Source organism: Condylura cristata, unplaced genomic scaffold (assembly GCF_000260355.1).
Source record: "Condylura cristata isolate star-nosed mole 26May11 unplaced genomic scaffold, ConCri1.0 scaffold00001, whole genome shotgun sequence".
Taxonomy (NCBI): Eukaryota; Metazoa; Chordata; class Mammalia; order Eulipotyphla; family Talpidae; genus Condylura; species Condylura cristata.
Genome location: NW_004567102.1, coordinates 16,959,051 through 16,965,115, shown reverse-complemented (window position 1 = coordinate 16,965,115; position 6,065 = coordinate 16,959,051). Strand labels below are relative to the sequence as shown.

The window sequence follows — 6,065 nt, the reverse complement described above, 5'->3', positions numbered from 1 at the left end:
CTGTATATGATTACAATGGCAAAAGAAACAAAACCAAACAAATGGGGCTGTATCAAACTAAAATATTTCCACCAAAAGTGGAAGTGAAAATACTTTACAGAATGGGAGAATATATTTGTACATCATATATCTAAGATCTATAGTGAACCCATACAAATCAATAAGAAAATAAGTAGCCCAATTTTAAAAAATGGGCAGAAAAGCTAAATAGACACTTTTTCAATCAAGATACACAAGTGGCCAATAGGCACATGAAAAAATGTTCACCATCAAAACCACAATGAGACACAACCTCATTCCTGTGAGAATGGCTTATATCAAAAAGACAAGAAACATATATGAATGGGGTTGCTGGGAAATAGGAACCTTCACATATTAGTCCAGCCTCTATGGAAAACAAAATGGGTTTCTCAAGATATTTTTAAAAAATCTACCATATGACCCAGCAATTCCATATATATGGCTTTACCCAGAGAAAGCAAAAACTAACTTGAAGGGATATATTCACTCATAGATTCACTGTGGTTATATTTAAAAAACCAAGTTATGAGAAAAAATATCCAAGTGCCCTATGACAGATGAGTGGCTGAAGAATATGTGGTATCTATGTCTATGCCAATGGAATACTACTCAGCTATAAAAAAGATGAACTCGCTATTTGCAACAACATTGTTGGAACTACATGGGATTTATCCAAGCAAATAAATCAGAGGGAGAAACAGAAATACTCAATTTCACTCATATGTGGACTATAAAGAAAAAATAACATTGGATAGACAAAACTAAATAAATACAAACCTTAGAAAACTTAGTGTAGAGTTGAATCTACTGGAGGGAATAGGAAAACTCAGTGGGCCATAGTAGAACATTATGGATGCCTTGGTGGTGTGTGTTGTGTAGTAACATACATCTAAAAAGATATATCCCTAAATCATATACAATGTTGTAAACCAATATTACCACAATAAAAAATACAATTAAAAAAAACCCAAAAGATTTGAAGAGGGAGGCATGTATATTTACCACTGACATTGTTTAGAATTGTCATGGTGATAATTTCTTATTGAGAGTCATTTTTTTATTTTACTTTGAAATAACTTTAGATTTATAGGAAAATTGTAAAAATAGTATAGAGTCCTTATAAACCTCTCCAGCTTCTATAATCATAGAACATTTATCAAAACATGGAAGTTAACATTGGTACAATGAGTTAAATTAGCCTTTATTTTGATTTCAGCAGTGTTTCTACTGTTATTTTTCTGTTCCAGGGCTCAATCCAGGATTCCAGACTGCATTTAGAGGTTTATCACTGTTTTAAAATTCTTTACAGACCACACATCCCCTTTGTGCCGACTGATCCCACCATCCTGCCCGCCACACCAAAGATTCCTCTAATCTGCTGTGATATTGGAGGCAAGATTTGGCACTGTAGTCTCTGCCTTTAGTGAATGGTGCTGTTGAGGCTGAGATAATACACTGGACTGTCAGAAGACAAACAACCCACTTTGTCAAGTTGGAAGTCCTTCAACCAGACATTCTAACAAGGTCCATGTGCCTAGCATACAGAAGCCAGAAAGCAAGGCTTGTTGTGTGCAAAAATATGAGTGAAAAGGCTCTGGAAAAAAATCACTGTGCAGATACTGGGTGCCTGCTCTGCAGCAATTCTTCTCTTTTTTCTTGCCACTGGAATTTTAATTTTGTACAGGTAGGGGTAGCCAGAATCTTCAAAGGAAACTCAACATCACCCGAGTTCCGGCAAAGATGCCTTCCTCATGAAGTCAGTTTAGTGAGGTCAGTTCCACTCAGCTTGTCAATGGCTGGTTTAGGAATGGGCACATGAGGCAATTCTCTCAATAAGGCATAAAGGAGGCAATTCTGACAATAAGGCATAAAGGAAGCCTGGGGTTTCTGCAAATGTTTTACTCTTCAAAATGCCCCTTCTCCTTCTTTGTCAATGTTGAGCCTTGTTTTATAAAGGAAATGACCAGGAGCTCTTGTAGCTTCTATGTAACCATGAAGGGCAAGTCTGAGACAAAAGCAAACACAACATGGTGAAGTGGGATGCTAGTGAGGGCTAGTCTTCAGTGAATCACTTACACCTTGGAATGAATATATTCAGAAATTGTTATTTGGGAAAAGACATTTTTCATTTGTTGGGGTTCATGACCACATTTATACTGGACACAGCAACAGCATCTCATTAACTAACACTTTCAAACACACTTGTGCTTGGGGCTTGGTGCTATTGGATGAGGACAGCGAATGGCAGAATTCCTTTCCTCCAAGTTCATACCATCCCAAATGGGGTAAAACTCATAGAAAAAGGTGATAATTGCAGGAGAACCTGCAGCTACCTGAGAATGTATATCAGTGCTGTGTGCAGACCTCCAGCCTAGTGCCCCGTGGACAGCTTGGTGAAGGAAGTTTATGGTCTTTCACTTGGACAGTTAGCTTTTAGGCAAAGGGATGGGGAACACAGAGATCGGAAACTACAAGGTCTGTTTGGGAAAGAATACTCAATTTTAGTTAAGAGCTGGTGTAGCCGAATTATCAGCAGCCACAGCTGACGTGTAGAGAAGAGCAGATGGTGCCCTCTTGGCTAGTGCCATGCTCTCGCTGAAAGGCTAGAGGCCAAAAGGCTCAGTGTGGCCCTGTAAGGGACTCTGCTGCCCTGGTCTAAGTCCTGGTCCAGCTACCCAGTAATTATGTGGCCTCCGTCATGCTTGCGTCTCAGGACAGTTATAAGGAGAGATTGATAATAACTGTCTTGCCTTGCTCACAGGGAGGCTATAAAGTGTAAATATAAACCTGAGAGGCTATTTCTTCTACCTCTAGACATAACTACATACTGTCCATTTTGAGGTCCTTGACCCAGCTCAGTTTTTCTTCTTCCTCTTGCTGTTAAAGCTGACCTTTAGTATCCTCCCTGGATTCATCAGTGATCTTCCACATTTCTAGTATTTTCAGTAGTTCCTTCTCTTTCTTGCATGTTTCTTCCATTGCCAAACACACTCCGATCTTAAAAAAAAAAAAAAATCCTTCTTGAGATCCTCTTTGTACCCCCAAACACCACCCATCTCCCATTTCTCACCAAACTTCTTAAAATAGTCTTTTTTTCTCATCTTCTACCCACTGTTATGCCCACTCATGTGTTCAGTGTGGGCTGTCAAAGGCTATCATGTGTGCGTGATTCCCACCCTCCCTGATGCAACCTGCACGTGTGAAATGCTTATGCTGTGGCTTCCTCCAGCCCACCCTATCCTTTTCTCCTCCCTTCTCAGGAGCTGGATTGCCCAGGAGTCTGACACCCAGACTTTTGCTCAATAAAGCACCCCCTCTCCAGGGAATACTTATTTAACCTATGGTTTTAACAGGCCCACTACAGATGAACCCCAAACACCTTTAATTCTGGTTTTTCCTTCCCTCAACCCAACCCAGCAGATTCCAACTAATCTGAGTATTGATTTGGATGTCTTGTGCTTCCGTAAGTCCAGCGAGAGCAAAGTTGAGGCCATCTTCTCTTATGCCTACCCATTCTCTGTTCCGTATCTATTTTAATGTTCCCACCATCATTTGTCATTGTAGAGTTTGACTTTTTCAACTCCTGTATATCTGTACAGTGGTCACCAAATCTAATTAATTACCCTTGAAATGTTTCTGCAATAATTCATCTCCTTTTTATATACATCACACTATATCCTTTGAGAAGTGTTCATTTCCTCAGTGAGCTGTTAAAAGTTCCCCAAGTAGTTTTCCTGACCCCACTCTGTTTAAATTAAAATGATCTTTTCTGTTCCTGATAGTTCTCTCTAAAGACAGACTTGGTCATGCTTAAAAAATTTCCATTATTTCCCATAGTTTGCAGAATAAAGTTGTAGTTCCTTAAACTTTCCCCAGCTTTATTGAAGTATAATTGACAAAATTCTAAGATATTTAAAATATACATTATCTGTACAAATATACATTGATAGATTTGTCCTATCATTTAAAACCCATCTCTGAATTCTAAAATTCACTTCCCTCTTCTACATTCTGTCAGTACAGTTCTACAACTAAAGTTCTAGTTAAAATGTCTTCTTCCCTATACCAGCCAAATGGAATTAACTTTTCTTTTGTACTCATAGTGTGTATATTTCAAGTTGTTTTTAGAGTGATACTGAATTATATTCATCATACTGAATTATAACATTGCCTCCCATTTCTTCTTAAAGACTGTTAGGGTCAGCTAGGTTAACTCTTGTTGAATAACAAATGGACAACCCCATTAAATGGCTTTATTATCTTAGTTGATGTTAGAAACTAAGGGGTGGCTTACCAGCAGTTCTGTCTCAGGATCCTTCCTGAGGTTGCAGGCCAAGAGGTCAGCTGGGGCTGTAGTCACCTAAGGACTTGACTGCAGCTCAGGGATCTGCTTTCAAGGAAGGTGACGCACAAATATTTCAAAACCACCACACACAGGGTGTCTTATCTTCCTGTCTCCAATGATTAGCAGTGTGAAACGTCATAGGCACTCAAGATGCTTCTAATGTGTTGGAGAAGACACGGAGGCAATGAGATGTATGGGTAATTGGTGTGGGCTAGGTACAGAATGGTGAGGATGGCCATCGATGGGAGAGATCCAGAGGTAGGAAAATTCATGAGTGATTGGGTGAGAGAGGTTAGAAAGAGATTTATTTGGAGGTGAAGATGGTTCAGAAACTAGGATTTATATGAGTTGGCTCATCAGTAATGTCTTAAATAGGCATACAATACTTCTTCCATGGGGTTTCAAACTATGCATCTAAGAATCCTATGTCCAGTTATTCAATCATGTTTACATAGGTTTTAGGGCTGGCACTGTATAACCCATCCCCTTTACCTCGGATTTCTTGTTTATAAATATGGAGGTTATAATACCTGAAACTATCTCCCACGACTTTTGGACTAAGCACTAAATGTTAAGAGGTTGGCATCCCACCTTTTGCAAGAAATTCCCATACATTAGCCACAATCTACAAATGGCAATGGCAAAGATGAGGGAACCGGGAGTTATTAAGTTGAACTATCTGAAATGCTGACATTCCAATTTTGACCAATAAGGAATCCAGTAGGCTTCAGCCTAATAGGGGTGGCTGCAGTTTGAAATTCTGAACGCTTTTTCACAAATGGAAATTGAGATGATCCAGAGTTCTTCATCTTTCTATTCCCCACAAGACTAAGAAGCAACCTTAAGAGAGGTCAATCTTGAAAGTTCAATGAAGTTTAGTACATTAAAGGCTCTGCTTTCCAGTTTCCTAGCCAGCTAAAGGAATTAATGACCTAGACTGTATGCAAAATACTGAAGTCAAGAAATTTAAGATGTAAAGTGTACCTAAGAACTTAATCCCAATCGCTATCACACACTCCACTATTTTACATAAATTGTCTACCAAAAATAAATCTTAAAAAAAAAAAAAAAAAGTGAAATAACTGTTGACCTAATAGAAGAGGAACTAGGAAATAGGTCTTTGTTCATTTTGTATTTTTGTGCCTCTAGAATGTGATTGCCTCTTTTATACTGGTAAAAATAAATCTAATATTTGACAATATAAATTATTAAAATAACTTTTCTCCTTTCGGAGTGCTTTTAAAATGTAGAATTAAATAGAAGCTTTCAATGAGGAATGTCTTCCGCCGACCCTCTTTTGTATCTTTCTAATCAAAGGGAGCATCAAAGGGAGATTTGGGTAAGACGAATTTCTAATGGCACAAGGGCCCCAAATATTAGAAAGGAAAAGTGCACCCATCCACCACTCCCCCTACTGGAACGCATTTCCCTGAGGGCTGGGTCTTTTTTCCGATTGTCACTAATTCCCGGCCAGCTGAGCGGTGCTCATTGCAAGCCGTCGATAAATACCTGATTAACCGTCCATTCATCCAGATCCGCGCTGGGCGCTGTGGCCAGCGAGAAGGCTGCAGCTTCCCTCCCGCCACCGAACCTGCGCGGCTGTCAGTCCCCGAGGGCCACGGTCCGCAGCCCTGGGAATATCCGGCCGCACGGCCCATCCCTCGACTGGAGCGCGGCCTCCCCGGCCCTTCCCTTCCCT

General features: G+C 39.8%; 1 long non-coding RNA gene across 2 annotated transcripts; it reads right to left on the bottom strand.

The window, feature by feature from the left end:
- Nucleotides 1-1,226: 1,226 nt before the first annotated feature.
- LOC105853606 lies at nt 1,227-5,975 on the bottom strand. 2 transcript variants are annotated; one of them, XR_001145431.1, is made up of 4 exons: nt 5,876-5,975; nt 4,316-4,408; nt 2,913-3,018; nt 1,227-2,026 (listed from the first exon to the last, which is right to left on the bottom strand). It is a non-coding gene; the product is annotated as an uncharacterized LOC105853606 (long non-coding RNA). The 2 variants fall into 2 exon arrangements; XR_001145430.1 differs by lacking the exon at nt 5,876-5,975 and having other exon boundaries at nt 4,316-5,499.
- Nucleotides 5,976-6,065: the final 90 nt, after the last annotated feature.